Source organism: Anopheles arabiensis, chromosome 2 (assembly GCF_016920715.1).
Source record: "Anopheles arabiensis isolate DONGOLA chromosome 2, AaraD3, whole genome shotgun sequence".
Lineage (NCBI taxonomy): Eukaryota > Metazoa > Arthropoda > Insecta > Diptera > Culicidae > Anopheles > Anopheles arabiensis.
Window position 1 is genome coordinate 103,472,010 of NC_053517.1, and position 19,805 is coordinate 103,491,814.

The 19,805-nt window shown below is 44.9% G+C and overlaps 1 long non-coding RNA gene across 1 annotated transcript in view; it reads left to right on the forward strand.

Moving 5' to 3' along the window:
- Window positions 1-8,659: 8,659 nt before the first annotated feature.
- Window positions 8,660-19,805, forward strand: part of LOC120896866 — a 130,120-nt gene continuing 118,974 nt past the window's right edge. Inside the window, exon 1 of the long non-coding RNA XR_005738470.1 lies at window positions 8,660-9,646. This is a non-coding gene — a long non-coding RNA (uncharacterized LOC120896866). The remainder of the gene's footprint in view (window positions 9,647-19,805) is intronic.

The following is a 19,805-nucleotide window of genomic DNA, read 5'->3' on the forward strand; positions in this document are numbered from 1 at the left end:
AAATCGCGCGAGAAACGGGGAACATCGGAAAACCGCATTGCCGATAACGGGTCGGGCATAGGGTCGTCGTCTCTCGATTGCGCCTCCGCTGCGGTGTACCCGATAAGCGCACAAATAAAAAGGAAATATATTTGGTGAAAAAAAAAAAACAACAAAAACAGGCAATTCATAACTGATGAACGTGTTACCTTCAAATGTGATTGAAACTATATTAAAATGCGCACTCATTGGTAAGGTGTGAGATGAACGAAAGAAAGAGAGAGAATAAATAGAAAACGAACAAAAAAAACGACAATACTTTATCAAAAAATGAAACAATTCAAATGAGAACCCAAAACATAGAGCAGACCGTTTGCCCTTTCTCTCTTTGACCTCTGTACACTTTTGGGAAGAAATTAATTGAAGTGTCAAAGTGTTTGCCCTTCCATTTCGTTTGATGCTGACGCCCGAGCCGAGTAGTAGTTTGTTGTGTGTGTTTGGTGTATTGTGTTGTTACCCAGCTGAGATAAGTATTTTTTTAACTTATATTGTTACACACACACACACACACACAAATTTCCTGTCCTCCCCTTTGTTAACGGGAGGAAGTCGTTCGTTGACAGAATATGATTTTTATTTATTTTAAAATCACTTCCCCCTTCGCTCACATCCGGCCCGACCGTCGACCGCGGCTTCCACTGCGAGTCCATTTTATGAGTGTTTAATAATGTGTATCCTGTTCCGGCACTTCCCTGGCCCGTCGCTCTGCTCGATACTGCTCCTTTTCCGTTCGGTTAGTATTTTATGCTCGTTAACGAGGGAACCAAACGTGTGTGGCTATGTGTGTTTGGTTGAAGCAAATCGAGTTGATGCCGAAAGTCATCAGCAGTTGTTGGGTGTGCAACGTGCAAATCGACACAGGACGGTCCCGGTGACTGCATCTGTGTGTTTCTCCCAACATGCACATCCCTCTCCGTTGTGTTAAAACATTCTTTGAGTGAATGTTCAGTTTTATGATGTTGCCTTTTTGGCCTTTTTTGAAGAAAACGCATCACTTTCCTGTCGAATTTTCCGTGCCATTTTACCGTCCCAGCTTTCGCTGTATCGCTTTCGCACACTTTTCAAGCGCTTTAGGGTGATATAATTTGAATTTGAGAAGTAGCTTCGAAACTGCTTCAAAAGACGTGGTAAATCGAACGTGTAGAGGGCAACAATATATTTGTGCTTATTGCGAGAGAATTTTCCCAACCAATCCCCCAGCCCCAGCGAAGTAATGGTTCGCCTCCGGGGGTTGGGAGATTCGTCCGCGTGCGCGCGCTTCTGGCACTGGATGTTTATTTCACATTATTTCTTCTGTACTTTCCGTTCCGCTCCAAAGGAACCGGTGCTCTGGACAAGGCGTACCGACACATCACTTATTTATGTCTTATCGGCTATCTTTTCCAGCCCTTCCAACTGTGCTGGTCCCGCTGGCCTGATTCTTGCGCGTTTATGTTTTACGATTGCACCCGGTCAATCGATTCTCGATTTGTGGCCGCATTTTCACGTTTTCGGCGTTCTGGACCGTGTTCGATTTTCGGGAGCAAATGTTTTGCCGCAAATTTTGAACAAAGTGGCTGTGTAGATAATCGCACACCGGGCACAGCAGAAAATGTTTGAAAATGTTTATTATCCGAACATAGCGGTGTGATACCAAATCAGCACAGTACGAGCAGTATGCTCGAGCGCTGGAATATAACAAAATTGTGATACAGCTCGTTTGGCTGTGGAGCTAGGAGGAAGTATAAAGGAATCATTTCGACAAACGAAACAGCAAAAAAAAAAAATACACACAAAAACCGAAAGAAACTTTAAATTCATGCTGAAAATGTTGCCCACAAACCCCGACAAACGATGCAAACGTCCGGTTTTGCGATACCCACGGTTCACGGTAGGATGCCCCCGGGGCAGTAAAGTGACCAAACGCCAACGCCGATCCACCCGCTCCAGGACTGCTTTTATGCCAGCTTCATAAAGATGCCAATTCCGTCCCGTCATGGTAGATTCCGTGCAGGGGCAGTTGCATTTAAATATGGCCACCCGGTGGTGGTCCGGATGCATTCCTTACTTCAACCGGGGACCGGGTCGTGTCGGGCGTTGAAAGGGACGCATGAGCTATTTAAGAGACACACCATCACACTCATGGCAGTGTATGTGTGTGATAGAAAATGTTGGATTCCGTGCCGTATTTTCCCTGTTCGTTCACCATTGTTTCCTTACAGCAAATCCGCTCCGACCGACCGGTTGCGGGATAACGATCGAACGGGTTTGATAGTGGTGGAAAATGGGGTTTTCGTTTCTGCTGGCGGAGTAAGCTGACCGTAGTTTCGCATGGTGGTGTAAGTAAGTGGTGAAATTTACGATCGTCTGTACTGGCACGGTGTTGAGTTGTGGGTTTCTGATCATCGATTAGCTTGCTGGTGGTTAAGGTTGGACGTTTGCTCGGGGCATCTGCGTTTCGGAGAGCAAATCCATTTCACACACCAAAGTGTGAAACGATTAGCAGAGAACGAGCGACGAGAGGATAGGTTTATTAGTTTATTACTTCAACTGTGCATGATATCCATTAGTAGATGTTATTATGTGCTAAGCATTGTTCATTTTATGTTGCAGATCCTGGTTGAATTGGTTTTAATTGTTGATTGAAAAGCTTTTCGAAATTGTTGCTAAATTGACAAGCATCGACCATATCCGGTATTCGATAGTATTATATAGGGATCATCCATTAAATACGTATCAGTACCAAGAGGAGATTGGAGAGCGACCAGAGGAACAGTACCACTGGTGAAGTGAGGTTGTCTTTATTGTTACCAAAGCAGGACAGTCCTACGTATAGGGACACGCTCTATTCGGGACTTGAGCCCATAACGGGCATGTTGTTAAGTTGTATGAGTTAACGATTGTATCAACAGACCGGCCTAATCATCCATGAATTAATATGTGTTTAATAAGATCAGTTGATCTTGTTACCTTTGTGTCAAATAACAAGTCTTAAATCGTCCTTCAAAATACGTTGGCAAGTTGATTAAAGCCAACTATCAAAACTTCAATGTTATTGTTTACAGAAGTCTTATTCTTCAGAACAATATAAAGATTTTAAAACTTTAAAGACCGCTAGACATCTTCAAAAAGCATGTTAAAATTATGTGGCTTGGTACACTCATATTAAAGCATTCTTTAAACATGCTTAAGTATAAAAGGTAAAGGAATTTTTTCTTGGGTAAAGCAACAAGAATCCTATGCCAGCGTAATATTCTGATACTACATATTAATAACTCTTCCTTAACGTAACTTATGGATGGCCCCTAATTTAACCTTTTTATCTTTAAAGAGTTATCTCGTTCCTGCATATTTGTGCATATTTGATCTCAGTTCATGCATGTGGTGTTTTATTATGCGGTGTAAACCATAAAGATAAAGATCTAAAAATGATGGTCAAATGAGCAAACAAGTGAAAAGTTTTGCTATAAGCTATCTGTTTGATCTTCTTCCATCTTTTCATTACTGCTCGTTTTTTACTATTCATTCACAGTTTTAGCTTATTTAACGTGTCGAAAGCAATAAAAAATCAGGGTCAATATCATTCATATCGTTCTCTTAACATTAAGCTCGTGTTCAACAATATGCCGCTCTTCCTGCCGAACGATAAAATCACACAATGAAACGAAGTCTCCCTACTCCAACATGGCACAAACGCGCGCGTAGCCTGGGAACTCGTTATCGATGCCGAGCAAATGATAAATGCAAAAGGAAATGCGAAACCCATTAACACATCTTTACATATCTCATTAATCAGATTTTCTTCGAGTCAGCCCCGCCGTGACATTGCGCCGTAAATATGGTCTGGCATTACATTTCGGATGGGGCTTTTGCAAAATTCTCGGTTTCATGTGACATTTAAACATGCACCCTTGCCCTCTCTCGGCACCATACGCACCCTTCGAATACTGCTCCCACCATTTCTGGTGAGTAAAAAACAGAGGGACACATCAGAGTAGATGTACTTTCTCGCCACAAAACCCTCAACATTCTCGCCGGAATTACTAGCTCCGTGGTTGGTGGTGTTGTTGATGGTGTTCGGTAAGGGAGGGCGTCAGCGGTACTTGGGCAACGGGGGTGCGCCTGGCAAAAGCTCGTTAAAGTTGGTGGTCGGGATGTTTTATCTGCCCAGAAACATATGCTTGGGTTGTTGGGTGTGTGTGAGACTTGTTTCTTTTTTCGCCTGTCGGTCCGCTGAGTTTCTACTTGGCGTTGGTGAGCTATTTTATTTATTGCGAGAATGTTGGTGCTGCTGGTTTAGCGATCGTGGGTGTTGAAAGTGGCGAAGGGCAATCCGGAAGAGCACTGAATGAAGTTATTAGTGCAGTTAGTTGTTAGCGAAGCGTAATTCACTCGCTAGTAAGCGTTAAAATGTGGTGAAAAATGGGAAGAGTGATGGGTCACAAAATATAGACGAACGGAAAAATAGTACGATATGCATTTGGTGTCTATTTTTAACGGAAAAACACCACTACTTACTGTGAATTCTATTTTTGTCCTAATTTACATCACATTTTTCATTCACACGGATTTAAAGCACCTTCACATTTGGTAAGAAATGTTGCTTTTTGATTAAAACGGACATTTTAAATTAATAACGTTCGTTCTTTAACACCCAGATGCTTAGACACTCCTTTCCTTGCACTAAGAAGTGGATCTAGCTATTCGTTTGCCACCCAAGTCAAGCTATATACGTCCAAACCTTGCGTGAATGTTCACCCCAAAGTGTATGAACGTGCCAACGATTTAGCAGGGTGAAGCAGCGTGGGAAGATTTGCCCCGCTGTCGCCTTGGGCAATGTATTATCATCAATGGCGGCTTTTGTTGGTGGAGCACTTGAATCGCTCACTTAAATGTGCCGCACCATTCTTACCGTTTGGCTTGTGCAATTACTTTTGCTTGCCGGAAACTGTGCGACTGTCATCGTAGTGTTTGTTATAATTTTGCTTTTTGCTCTAAAAAATTATGGCACTTTAACGTTATTCTTATCTGAAAAGAAATTGGATCATTGTAAGTATTTAGCTTGGGTTTGAAAATTGTCCAAAGCTACAGCAAAAACGAATGTTTGAGGTACAAATCTACAGAATTTTCCTCAAACCGAGGCACTCATGTACGCTCATAACGTGCGTGCTTCAGCTCAGCTAAGCTTTATCGTTTCTTTGCTTTGCTTTTATCCCTTCCAGCGCAATGGAATCCTTCTCAGCGCTCCTCCCGTGTCATTTTCCTTCCCCATGGCCCCCTGAAAAGTGCTCTCACACACGTATTATTCTTTGGCGCAGTAATTTCCCATTTTTCTTGGTTCGCCATCCTTGCTAATAATTCATGACAGTTGAAACAAAGCGGAAGATAAATAAAATTATGACACTTCTGCAAACAAAACCGTCCATTTTGTTTTATCCTCGCTTTTTTTCTTCTTTCTGGCCGTGCTGTTTGTTTCGGAACGAGCAGCAAGATGCTGGGACGGATTGCTACCGTTGGGTCTTGGCATGAGTGTAAATGCAAACCCCCTTCAGCCTTCCTTTCCGCTCATGAAAGGGATACTTACACACACACACACACACGCACGCACACGCTCTCGTTTATGTTTAGGACATACTAACACAAATGTGCAGACAATTGAGGTGATGCATTTGTGGAACGCAAGGACATGAGAGCGGTGGCATTAAAAGGGAACCGAGACGCCGTTTGCTTGCCCTCCGGTTCCCCTTTTTGTAATGGCGTGACTTCTCTTTTATTGGTAATGATTCTCGCAAAGGAGCTCTTTATTTACTCCCACTTTCCACGTCGCCCGGCGCGTAATCCATTCCGTTGTGACGACCCGTTGTGTGTCGCGCTGATGGTATCCCTTTTCGCGCGAAACTCGTCACGACCTCGAGCCTGTCTGTGTGTGTGCGTGTGGATGAATGGTAAAGAGTATCCTGCAAACATACACGCACTCACACACATACATAAGCTCGCGCTTGGCAAACATTAGTTGAACATTTGTTTTGAAAAGTTATGACTTTACCGTGTGAACATGTGCAAGGGATGTGAAATTTCAGGCTTACGGTTTGCGTCGCGCTTCAGCTGTGACCGAGGATCTTGCTAGCGATTGCGTTTCTGTGTGCGTATGTGTCATGTGTTTATACATGCCTTCGGGTGTATTTCCCTAACTTGAGACTGATAAGATCAGTTACGGGATACTTCACGTGCAGCACATGCAGCACACACAAAAGTATGTACAAAGAGGAGACGGGAACGCGAAAACTCTTCGGTTGGAGGAGTATTAAGACTTGCCAGGCAATGTTCATGTGGCAAAGGAAGTTATTGCAAGAAATGTAGGTCAATGAATCGCATTTGGATAAAGCTATAATGAAGAAAACATGAATGGATATGTAAGTTCTTATAAAAAAGAAACACATAACAGATGTTTCCGCCGAAATGTAGGCAAAATATGCGCCTAAATGTATGTAATGAAAAACTCACTTATAAACTGCAAATGATTCCTGTGTTCGTTTCCTAAGGCAATCTACACTTGAATCAGTAAATTTAGTCTGCAATACCATTAAAATCTTTGGCAAATCTATCACAGTCGAAACAGTGACTCACCTACAGGGGTCTTTGTGCACGAACGGAGCGAACCAGTACCTGACAAGAATTCGAGCCTACCAGACGGAGCCTACAGCGCGGCAGCAGGCAGGCGAATCAACGAGTAGAAGAAATTGTTGACAGCTGCAAATAAACTTTTTGACATATTTTAAAGTCGGTAAGGTTCACTTTCCGCGCCACGGTCCAGCAGCACACGGCAGGCACGACTTCCCCGGGCTCGATACAACGCAGAAAGGGGCAATGCCGGGGTCCTGCATAGGAACAGGAAGTACGACTCCTTTCCTTTTTTTTTTTGACAACAACTAGAGTGGTAGTGAACCATGTTTGGCGAATTGTTTTTCACCTCTTTCATCAGACGGCTGTGGGAGTGAAGGTTGAAAAATGGCCAACCAGGCTGTCTGTGGGGTGTGTATATCGACTGCTTCTAGCAAGCAAGAGCGAAAGGGTGGTGGGTTCCTCCATGTTTGTAGATGTTTGATTTGATGTTGTTGAGTGGCTACCGGATGGGAAGGGAGGGGAGACTCGTGTGAGGTTGTTCCTCTATGGTGGGGTCTGTCTAGGGTCTGTTTGTTGGGTTGATTTTTGGATTCGTCCTCCCTTTGCGTCTGGCGAGCGCAAAACGGTACGGCAGCAACAAGAACAAAAAACAAACCGTGTCATTTGCTATGCAAAGCACCCAAATTGTGTGCCCCTCTTCCACTCTCCATTTGCCTGCTGGAGAAGCACGCTCACTATGTAAAACCTCGTCCTCGGCTGGGTTGATGTTGCAAGAAGCAGAGTGCAGTGGTGACAGTTGTTTATCGACATTTCGATGCATTGCCCCGCCAGTTTGGTGCAGCGAATCGAGTTGCAACAGCAGCAGGAAAGAACATTCGACATTCTTATCCGACCCGGTGGTGCATTCGCCGCCACCCTTCCACCTATTAGCTAGGCCTTTGAGGCGGCGGTGGAGACGGTTCCGTCTTCAGCTGACGAGTGTACGAGCTCGGCATTTTTGGGTGGTAAGGATTGGGTCTACCGTGGTAGACATTTGTGAGCTCTCTCTTGCTCTCCCCTGGCAAGATTTGTACTCCGAAACGTGCTTCATCGACGAATCGATGAAACGGGACAGTAGACCTGCGCATAACCGACCGCTGGCATTATCGTGGCAAGGCTCCACGGTTCGGCTCAACCGTTTTCCCGAACGGATGCCGTGTGTCCGTTGGAGTGTTAGTGTTAGTAAGTCATACACACACACACACACACACACACTAACAGATATAAAACGCTGCCGTACAGATCCTGGGAGCCGAAGTTTGACAGTTCGCACGGGGCGCGTTTATGAGGTGGATGCCGCCGGGTGCGAGCAGGAGCTTTCGGGGACAGGTTATAGGTGCAGCAGTATCACTTTACCTCGTGCACTCTGTCAAAGCTCAATCGGTGCTGGGTGCCATGCGCGGGTGGTGTCCCACTGGTGCTATCCTTGTTGCGCTACCAGCGCCACGGCGCACGACAGCGTACGATGTCTGCCAGCCAGCCCGGCACGAAGGCTACGCACGAAGGCTATGCAGCAGTGTCCATCATCCTCGCAAAGCATTGGGGGAGACAATCTCGTAGGTGCTTACTGCTGCTTCTTCTTTCCTGGGGTTTGTTTGGGGGAAGCGCGGCTCTTCGTTGGGTTGGGTGTCGTGATTTCGCGCCGCGCCGAAACACGAACGTCTCACTCGGGAGCGGGCGTTGAACGTTGAAAAACGAATCGTTCCCGAAAGGATCTCCCCCCGCCCGTGACAAGCCATTCGTGTTGTGATTGCGGGTGTGGGTGGGGAAGCTGTCCCGTGCCTCACCGTCACTCCACTCACCATTTCATTGATCTCTCCACCGTCGGGAATCGTGATGCAGACAGGCGAACGACGGGTGTGTATATGTACAGCTCGGGTGTGAAGACTCGGTCCCCAACGACACGAGCGGGAATGGGAAGAGGAAGAGAGAGAGAGAGAGTGAGAGAGAGTGGTTAGCGGACGAGGTGAAGGATACACTGGAGCTACCGAGCGCCAAGAGGAGCCTTCGAAGACGAGCACCAGGATATGCAGTTCAGTTCAACGCCAGCCGTCTATCGCGTAGGTTGGGGCCTCTCTCTTGCATCGAGGCTTTGCTCAAAACCTCTGCCGACCCCGAACGGCGCACCGTACGGTGCGGTACAGTGTGGGCCCAAAGCCGCGTACTTCAGCTCGTTCCATTCCAGTGTCTCAGGGGCGCAGTCCTCAGGCGAATCTATTGCAGGAGCAGCGAAATCAAAAAGAGGACCTTGTCGCTCAGCAGCTGTTGGAGAGGCGGCCGAAGAAGTGAAGGCGCTGGAAGTACGATCAACATCTTCACCAAAAAGACCCACGCACCGATCGATTGGGCGTGCAGTGCAGTGCAAAGTCAGTCGGCGAATTATGCGAAACAATCCCGTGCCCCTTGTACCGAGCCCCCGTGGTGCCCTTTGTGATGAAGTGTGTGCCGTTCCCAATGGTCCCCATGCTTGCTCGCGTGAAGTGTTCAAATAGGATTAAGTTAGTCTTGCAGTAGTTCAGGAAAGGAATGCTCCACCAGACACCCAAGCCAGTGATGAGTGAAATTGGACTTAATCGATCTTGTCGGAAGCTCTCGGTTAAAGTGTGTGCGTCAGTGTGCGTGTTACGTTCCGGTCTTTTCCAGCCAAGCGCTAAAGAGCTTTAGGGGCTGCTTAACGTCACTCGAGGGAGGTTTCTTGTTTGTTGAATGTTTGCGCAAAAAATTACTCACCACCATAAACTCTTCGTCTTGCGTCAAGCGCCAAGCGACCGGTGAGCGCTGTGATTTTTGGAAATTCGTGCGTAGCAGTTGACCGATGTTTGTGAGCCGCCGACAGTGTTTACCACCCATTCGGACCCAGGCCGTCAGAAGCAGGCAGTGGCAAAGCAATGCCGCAGGACCCGCGTACGTCTGTATGCACAGAGGAACGGACGGTGTGATTTATTCGCTTCGTTTACGATACAAGGTAAGATAAGAAAGTTTTCACTCTGTCGCGTTTCCACCGCGTTACTTCACTGCTGTTGGAGCCTTTTTGGTGGACTTCGCTGGGGCGGGTGATTGCTTGCCTTTCACCGAGCCGAACCGTCCCGTTGGTCGTTTTGCTTAGTGAAGTTGTAGCCACTTTTGGTCCCGGTACTTTTTGAGGGTTTGTTGGAGCTTTCTAATGAACATTGGGAACTGCATCAAGGAATAGGGACCACTCTTCCGTGCTTTGTGATAATCTACCGTTCGGTAGAGTTTCGGAGCTTGCTCCACCGGGCAGTACGGGGGAAAAAATGAAGCGAACCTCTTAGCCAGACTCGGGCAGGCGTTCGGTCCTTCCGGCCAAAACGTGATTAACGATGTCTTCTCAACCCCACACCCAGACCGCCAGAATCAGTCGAAGTGGAGTTGAATCTGGTCCGATTGAGGGGGGCAGACAACTTGAAACCATTTGCTACCACTACTACTACTATCGAGCTCTAGTGGCAGTAGGAACAGTTGCAAAAAACGAAGCGAACGCCTGTGTCTCTACTAAAAAGTATGCCTCCAGTCTCATCATCAATCAAATTGAGCGCAGTTTTCGGGTTCCGTTTGTTTGTCACATCAACATTTCTTTTTGTTGCTTTCTTCTCTCGTTCGGCCTTCTGCCGTATTCGGCGGCTCTGTTCGCTTCATTTTTCGTCCTTGATTATCTACCATCTGGATAGCTTCCCAGGATAATGACCCGCGGGGACGCCTGGGCCGTTGTGTTTCCGCTGAATGGATGGATCGCTCTTCCGGAATTGCATGTTTATTGTCACCATATTTATGATGGTTAGTAATATCTTTTGAATCTGTCAGTTCCCGTACGCTGCGTTCCCGCGCCACACAGCGACATCGAAACAGCACATTCAAACGAATGCCTTTTTTCTGCTTCTTCCCCATTCCCGTCCGCCCCGTTATTGCTCTATTACTTCATCAGTCGTGCGCCAGTTTAGTTCAGCCATCCATCGGGGAGCCCTGACTGCTAAAACAACCGGAAAAAAACTCGCACACAAACACAACCCACCCCATTCGTTCGCTGTGCGCCGTGCGGGTTGAGTCAATCTATTTCTACAATGCCAATTCCTGCTCCAATTGCCGAACTGCCCCCGTTTTCCGTTCTACCCCATAACAATCGTTCTTCACGACGTCTGCAACGGGCAGGCTGGCAGGCTGGAAAAATCAATGAAAATTCGAATGCAAGAAAAGCACATGGCTGCGACGAGCCGTGGCAACAGCAAACCGGACGTTTGCTCGTCGATGGGTTTTGTGGCTGTTTTGTTGTTTTTTTTTTGTGCTGTGTGCTTCAATCGATTATTTTTTATATTGTTCAATGTTCTTCTCTTTGGACTCATTGCAATGGACCGTGTTTGGAATGTGTTCTGGGGGAAGGGCAACAGCTTGCTTGGGCAGTAGCTCTGTTCACTGTAAACGAAATTCATTCTAATGTACCTTTGCTGGGTCAACATGGCTAGAACGGAAGTTGGCGAAACTTGCTAAAATAAAGCTAATGCTGCCCTACCTCACCAAAGCTACTGTGAAGTTACACCAAAAAAGGATCAATCCTCTCGTAACTGTGCACTACAAACTATTGCAGCAAGCCACACTCAACTGGGTCTAGGTATTAGTTGACTAGTACTGTCTGCTAAACCCAACACGCTCTCTTTCTCTCTCTCTCTCTCTCTCTCTCTCTCTCTCGCTCCTTCTCTCTCTCTCTTTCTCTCACTATCTCTTTCGCTCCCTGCTGAAATCTCAACTCACACTTCAAAACATAGTACATTGGGGTAGTAAAAATTTCCACTTTGTTAGTTTGCACCAACGTTGCCACTCAGGCTTTGAAGCATTTGAAACTTCTCTAACTCTGATGTTTGAAGAGCGGCAAGTGACAGACGATGGAAATCCGCATGGAATGGCATGGATGGTACGTTGGCACACTAGGTGCACCGAGATTTTGCTAGTTTTCGAACACCTGACGATGACGAGTGTTCTGCCAACAAGTCGGGTACGAGCAGCCGGTTGAGTGGGTTTGAATGTTATCCTTTTGCCGCTTTTACTACGTACGTGGTGGGGCGGATACGATTGGGAATGGCTGGTACAGACGGGGCTGGGTCGGCCAAAAAGCGTAGAAAAGGTGGATTAAATTTAAAATTCGTCCACTGTTGCAATTTAGTAGTATTCAAAATTGTGGACCGTTTATTATTTATTAACCAAAAATTCAATTTTAAATTTGAGTGCTTCACCATAAATATACTGTCTACGTTTAACACTTGCAATATAAGAAGCTCTTATCTACTTTTTGAAACAAAAATACCCACCAAGAGCAGTAAAAAATATATTTTAAAGATAAATAATTCACTGATGAACAATCAGTCATCTCCAATCTACTTAGAACGTTAAGTCAACAACTAGTAAAGTAGCCAGATCATGACAGTAGACTCTAAAAAAAAGTAATACTTTAATAAAACCTCTCCATGTCAAAAGAAGAAACAAAAAACCTCTTTCAATTCAATTTCTCAAGAAATAGCAACTGATGAAAGAGCTGAAGAATAAAAAGAAATAAACAAAGTCGCAAGTAAGTAGATAATATGGAAACTACCCGCACCCGATCACTTTACCCGATTCCAATTAAAGCAATGTGGTATGTCTTAGCAACCGCCTGTTCCCTTGCGCGATGCGCAAAGCAATGAAAGGAACTCACGAAAAAAGCGCTACTTGCTACGGCTTTGTTTTCCCTCTCCGGAGCTACTTCATCACAATTCACAGCTACCGAGCAACGGATCCAAATCCTTCTATCTCTGCGACGTGGGTCCTGGCTTTTTTTTGTGCGAATAAGTAGGACAATCAGGAGCGACCGGGCGTCCGACACTGGTGAGACGGCCGACTCACTACGGGATCACGTTCCAAGTTGAACCGCAAATACTGCAACCTGGCCGAAAGTCGAAAGCGGGATAGGAAACATAAACTAGCGAGATGCGAATCACACGAGTTCGCTTTCCGATCCTGTTTTTTGCAGTTGCTTGCAGTTGCCACTGCAGCAGCAGCAGCAGAAGAGCACCCGTCCAGATTGATGAAGGCAAAATAATGAATTAAACTAAATTCGCTGCAGTAGTTTGCTGTTGTCCGTCTGTCCGTCTGTTCGCCCCGTGTTTGCGTGATAATGGGAGAAGCCGACTGCACTCGGACCGAATGATTGAGCGCTCGAAGAAGGTCGTATAATGAGATAAAAGTCCTCAGATTGTGAATTGAATTGTGGTTGCTGGGTGTGTGTGTTTTTTTTTTGTGTTTGTCCCTGCATCTCTTTGTATCCCGTTCACTGCAAACGAGGTTTTCTGTTTTAGTTGGAGTGTCCATTTTTCTCGGGACGATTTTATTGACAATCGCGCCCGAGAGCCCACGTTCAAGACATTGTTCCAGTATCCATTGCGAAGAGAGAAAACCATACCATTTTGCCGTGGAGCCACATTTAGGGAAAGCCAAGCAAGAACAGAACAAATGAAAATAGAAAAACAATCTTCTGCTTCTCCCTCACACGGGTAAACGTACGGGAAAACAGGGTGAACAACAGGGAACCGAAGGAAACCCAAGCAAACAAACGAGATAAAAAATCCGGTGCAGAAAACTGTTGAACCGCATTCGAACGGTGTGGAATGGGGGGCTGGTGGGAAGAGGGGTTAGTGAGGGCGCGGTTTGGAGCGGTTAGGTTTTGCTGCATCGAGCTGGAAACGTGTTTATTTCCATTTGCACAAACATTTAATGCGACAAGATCGGTGGAGCGTAAATTTCAATTTTATTGACTTAATTAATGTTTGTTGCATGGGCTGTCCCGGGGTTTTGAGCGTTTATGTGGTTGGTGGTCAGTGGTTGGTGGTGGTGGAGAAAATTCGAACGACAAAGTAGAGGCGCAGCCAGGGCAGTCGAAACGAGAGGAATGGAAATTTGCTCCGGTTTGCTCGTATCCTCGATCCTAATTTCTCTAACAGCCAGTGGTGCTGGTGGTGATGGTGCAGCTTCCATCGCTGTTTCTTCTGGTGGAATCTGGTGGAATCTTGTGCCCATCCGACCGGGTTGCCCAGTTTGCTCTTCATAAATTCCACCCTGTATTACATGTCCGCAACCGCCATTCTGCGGACAGTGCACTGGGGTTTTGGGGTTGGGGTGTACATTCAAGTCTGCAGCACTGATGAGCAGTGGTGTTGGTTGTGGACTTTAGAGCGTACCCTCGGCAGGAAATACCCGGAACGGAAACGGAACCCAACAAACACTGCATGTGTGCTTGTGTGTGTGTAAGAGACAGGGAGAGTTCCTGGGACGAGTAGTAGAGGCGCCCAGTTGGCCATCGATCCCCGATGCTCTCGTGGTCGAGATGTCGGTCGGAGATGATACCGAATTAATTACAGCTGATTGCGTTGTAATTGAAGTGTGAATACGCTATTCCCATCGGTGGTGATGTTGTGTGGCACGGACATCGTGGTACATGGGTTTTGGGAATGGGAACACGCCGTTCCTAATAGGCAGGCAGGCAGGGGAAGAAGGGTCAGACGATTTGACGTTTGGCCGGCGACAGCTCACCGGTTTCGTTAGCGCTTGACACTAATTTCATGTCCAGTGGAATCAATTCCTTTGATGATTGAATGGTGCAAGTTGATGCGGATGTTTCCTGCATGCTGAAATTGTTTAGCCTTTTCGAAGCGCGTCAGCAACAGTTATTCAATTCTGCGATGGTCTGGTGGAGTAATGTCAATATGATTGAGTTAGAAGATTTTTGTTGTTGTTAAGTTAGTTTCAATTATTATTTAATGAGACTGTAAACTTTAACCTATGTTTATGCATTAGATGAACCATCTTCTAGAAACCAAGTAAAGTTTGTAAAATGTTCATCGTCGTGATATAAATATAAGATTAAACTTCCTTAAGTTTATATTAAGGTTCACATTGTTTTTTAACACTACTAACTGTATTGTGCAATACAGTTGCTTGAACATTTAGCTCTTTTGTACAATCAAAATAGCCGGTCTCGTAGTACAGTCGTCAACTCGTACGACTTAACAACATGCCCGTCATGGGTTCAATCCCCAAATAGACCGCGCCGCCATACGTAGGACTGACTATCCTGCTATGGGGGGAATCAATTAGTCACTGAAAGCCAAGCCCACAAGTGGGTACAGGCAGGCCTTGATCGACATCGGTTGTTGAGCCAAAGAAGAAGAAGTCAAAATAATCAAAATCAAAATCAAAATAATTGTCAATTTTATATACTACTTCTTGTTCTAGTGGCTAGTAGCTAATCATTTAAAAAACGCCTGAAAGTATGCAATTTTCATAACAAAATCCTGTTTTTTATGTTTCATTTAGATTTGATTAATTTGCTTTCAATGATATTCTTAATATCCAATTAGAATACTTTTGCAATACAATACGATGGTTCTAACACGAAAATATACCAAACTTTCACTCCTCTGCGCCGCTGAGCTGGTTTCACATTCCAGAGCAAGTCAAATTCTTTCGAAAAGCAGGCTAATATCCACCCCGACAGTGATAAGCACAGGAATTAGAAAATTCTTCAACACCATTCGCGCATCGAAAAACCATGCAAGCAAAGTGGCAAAGTAATGCTTTAATGATACTACGGACAACACAGATAATGTGAAGAAGGGACCCCGGGAAACGAGAACCAGGACGCACGGTCGGTCCTTCACAGTGGTTTCCATGATCGTTTCGAACGTTTTAGGGGTGGTGCTGCTGTTTGGTGCTCAAAATTCATTAAAATTTTACCTCCTGCCACGCTTTCTCCTGTGATCTCCTCACACTTTCGCTTCGTGCTAGGTTGGAATGCCTACGGAACGGATTTGGCATCCAATTCGCTTCAAAAACACCCGGACGAGAATCCGCCTTTGCAGGCAAAAATTCTGCCAGCAAATGCAAATTTGTATCTCTTCATCCCGGTTGAGAGAATCTGGATGGGCTTTCATGGTGTTCCGTGCTTTGCACACTTCTCGCCACTCCCCCATCTGCTGATTTTCTTTCCATTTTACTTCACTTTACCATAGCGTCGGTCTCGCTCTCGGCAGCATGGGATCACCATCAGCATCATCATCAGCATGTAGCATAAACATCGGGTACCGCAAAATAGAAAACAACCTTCATTTCGTTCATTTCCTGGCCCAATTTTCATTTCCATCATCATTCCTTCCATATGACCGTATGGTTGAAAATCACCGTCCATTTCGGTAAGGGTTTGGCTCACATTTGTCTCCCCGCCTGCAACCGTTCACTGCCTGTTCTGTTGGCGGAGGGAATGGGCATGTCTTTGCTGAATCAGGATTCTCTCTCCGTCCGCACGGCAATGGTTCCGGCTCACCCGACAGGAACAGGTTGGTCTGCCAAACGTTGGGAATGTGTGTCTTTACGCGAGAGCTAAAAAATCATATGTCATACCATACATCAGCGGACATCGTTCGACATCGTCTTGTGCTACTACTCCTCGGTGGAAGGATATGGGTTAGCATCCGTCACCATGAGCCCTGGTCACGCACCGTCGAAGAAGCAATACCTTTTTTCCCCGCAAAAGGTATACCATCCAATTCGGGGGAAGCAGCTGGGTGCTGGTGTATTTCTTTTTTTTTTTTGCTGTTGCTTCCTTCCCCAAAATCATTTCATCGTTGGGAATGGGTACAATCTCTTCCCGGTGTGATATGGTCCCGATAAAGGGCGCTCGGCTGGAGCGAGGCACAACCATCTGAAAGTAGCTCATTTGTATGCATGAGGTCAAATCAAAGTATTCTAATTTAATTTCGTCTGATTTTGGCTTTTGGGGATACGACAAGCAGATGATCTGTAGGGAGTGGTTTTAGGGAGCATATGGATCGCGTTTGAAAGCAAAGTTTTTGTTAAAAAAAATGCTGTAAAAATGTCAATTTAAAATCATATTATTTGTCGAAAAGTAACAATGTGCCTTAACAAATCAGAATAAAAAAATATTTGGTTCTTCTTTAAAAAAGATACCTTTTTCTAGTTTTCTGATGTTATTCAAGCGATGTTAATTGCCATTGTTCTGGGTCATTACACCAGAACGTTTGTAGGGTCGTTTTAACATTCACCACAGTGAACGTTAAACGAGCGTAAAATGCAATAGTTTTCCATAGCTGAACTAATGAAAAAACAATGTTATGTAAATTACTTAAAAAGGAAGGACAAAAGAAATTAAAGAATGAGATCGTTGTTTGTTTCAAAAGAAAATAAACGATAATGATATTGCTTTTCGTATCAATTTTCCAAAGTTTTCAAGACCAGATATAAGATCTTATCGTAAGATCATCATCAATTCATCCAAAACTACAATTGGCTGCTTGTTCAAGTACGAAATAATTGCAATCAAATATAGTTTCATACCAAATCATTCTAAAACCAACGCAGCCAATCGACTACAATTGGGTTAACACATAAAGCATCTGCACAAAACTGCTTATCAATGTTTGTGTGCCATTAGTGCTCGGGGATGGAAAAGTTCCGAAAGCAGCACCGTGTATGTGCCATGGATGACCAGTTTATGCTTCGGCACACGTGCGTTCAAAGTTTTTCTTGAACTGGTAGAACGAAGTCACTGGAAAGAGAACGATCATGGCAAAAGCTTGGTCTATAAATTTTGTGAATAAAAATTGCAAATAAAGCAGATTTTTCCGTTCCCATCTTACCGTTGCACCCACCAAAGCTGTGGAAAGTAAACTTTTTTTTTCCACCGTGAGAATGCGATATGCGAGGAAAAATGAACACCGAAGCAATCTTTGGCACATTGCTTAAGCCTTTCTCGATTATCTTTTGTGTGATGCTCGTAGCTTTTTTAGCAAAAAAAAAAAAGCAACGCTTGTGGCTCGATGGATGACTGTATGTTTCGATATGTTATTACACACGTACGGAGTTTTGGGTGGAAAATGGCAAAGCGAAGAAACCTTGTGCCAAAAGCATCACCGAGCGTACGGTACAAGCAACATCGACATCGGGTGTCTTGGAACCACGAAAAAATGGTCCCACATATTCACAATTCTTCACGTGCTGTTTCGATAGTTGGTGTAAAATTTGCACTACCCGTGCCCGGCTGCAACGATGTGTGAATGCACGAGTTGGCAATACTAACCCGGTATCGTTGTTGGATGGCGCCGGCACACTCCCAAGCAAAAAAGAAAAGGATGTAGTTGGCGTGCTAGCTTCGCTGAGTCACCTTTGCGCCGAGTGGCGTGGTTGGAGTTTGAGAAGCAAAATCTTCCCAATAAGCATAAAGCACACATATACACGGTATTTCTTCAACCCGTTCTTCCCGTATCGCTCGTGTATGTATGTCCGTGTTTGGCCGTATGACAAGAGGGCCAATCGATGTCCGCCCCACCACGCCAACATGTACCGGGGCCAAAAGATGAAGCATTATAAAATATCTGCAACGAGATATACACGTTACGCTTGCTTCCCACCATAAACTACCGTGCTTTTTTGCTGTCTCGGTGTGTGTGTGAGTGTGCGCACGGGCGCCGATAGGTAATCTTTTCCTTTTCTCCTATTTTTTGCTGATCGGAGGTTGAAGGTTTGTTTCCGGTTCAGTATCTCTTTTTCACCATCCCACTGTTCTGCTTCAGTGTTCTGTGCAGTGTCATCAATATATTCGTTCAGCAGCACTACAGCTACTCAAGCCTTCGGCACAACCTTCCGCTATTTTGCTACTGTTTTGCCGTTTGCTTTACCAGCACGAAACTCCCTGGAGTGTGGCCGAAACAAACGGCAACCACCGGTAACCAGTGCCACCCAACGCACACGCCCTGGTGTCTTGCCCGTGTGACCCAAAATCCCATTGGGATTGGGACAACCAGAAACCGATTCTTGCAAGGCAAGCGGCAGTTGATTAAGACAGACAAATCGCTAAACTACGTGCCTAGATTCGGCTGCCTCCGATGGAACGGTAGCCCGAAACAAGTGGGTTCGACAAACGGAACCTTCCACCTTTTGGCTTTCTGGCACGACTGTAGAAGGCAGTCACCAAAACCGTTGGGCGATGGGTTTTGTGTGTACTTTTTGTTGTTGTTGTTGGGTTATTTTAGCTCCTTAAGGTAAGTCCAATGTTTGGCAAAGGATTGGTCGTTTGGAATAAAATGTACAATTTATTGGTTGCTGTCCGTGCGCAAACAGGAAAGACAGAAAGAGCGAAGGAGCAGTAGAGTCGATGTAGATCGCTTACTGCACACACGAACACCGCGTGCATCGAACCGTAGCTTTGTCGATGAATTATCAATACATTTATTTTGTTTATTGTTTTTATTTTATTTTACCGTTTAGTTGAAAGTATGGTTGGTTGGAAAATGTGTTCAGAGAAAAAAGGCATCACAGCGCACATTATCACAATCATTTGAAACAACAGTTAGGACATGCTGCTCAGAAATAGGTAATGTGAGTGTGTGTGTTTTTCATTTACAAATCTAATTAAAAATAAACAATGTAGATTTTCCAATAATGTTTGAACTATCAAGTGTCAATACAATCAGGTTTTGCGATCGATTTAAAAAGTGTAGTCCAAACAACAAGCTGATTACATTGTTGCATTGTGACGTTAATTGAATTTCGAATGTTGTTGTGAAGAACCTCATATGCTCTGCTGTGTTTTAGTGGTACAAATCAATCAAATGTAATGTTTGAAAGCCGATGTATCTGATAGAAGTGATTTTAAACATATTGTACTGTTGGGCTGTGATTATAGAGGGTTTTCCATTTGCATCACATGCTGTTGATGAAATAATAATGTTATTGAACCGTATATAACAAAAAAATCATCTGCAAATACGATTAAAGCGTGACACTGCTAATTCCCGCTGCCCACGCGTAGCTTTTCAAATGTGACGCATACATTAATATTCACACACACACACACACACATACCCACGAACGCTTGCTGCTAAACGATGGCAATAAAATTTATGTCACGTAGCCGTTGTTTTTCCTGCACATTGTGTACCTTTTTGGGTATACACTCCAGCACAACTTTTACCCCGACACCATTTTAGCAGCTAAAGGCTCTAAAGCAACCAAACCACAATCGGATTTGAGGTGTGCTCGGGACCGTTTTTTTTCTCGCTACGTTTTGT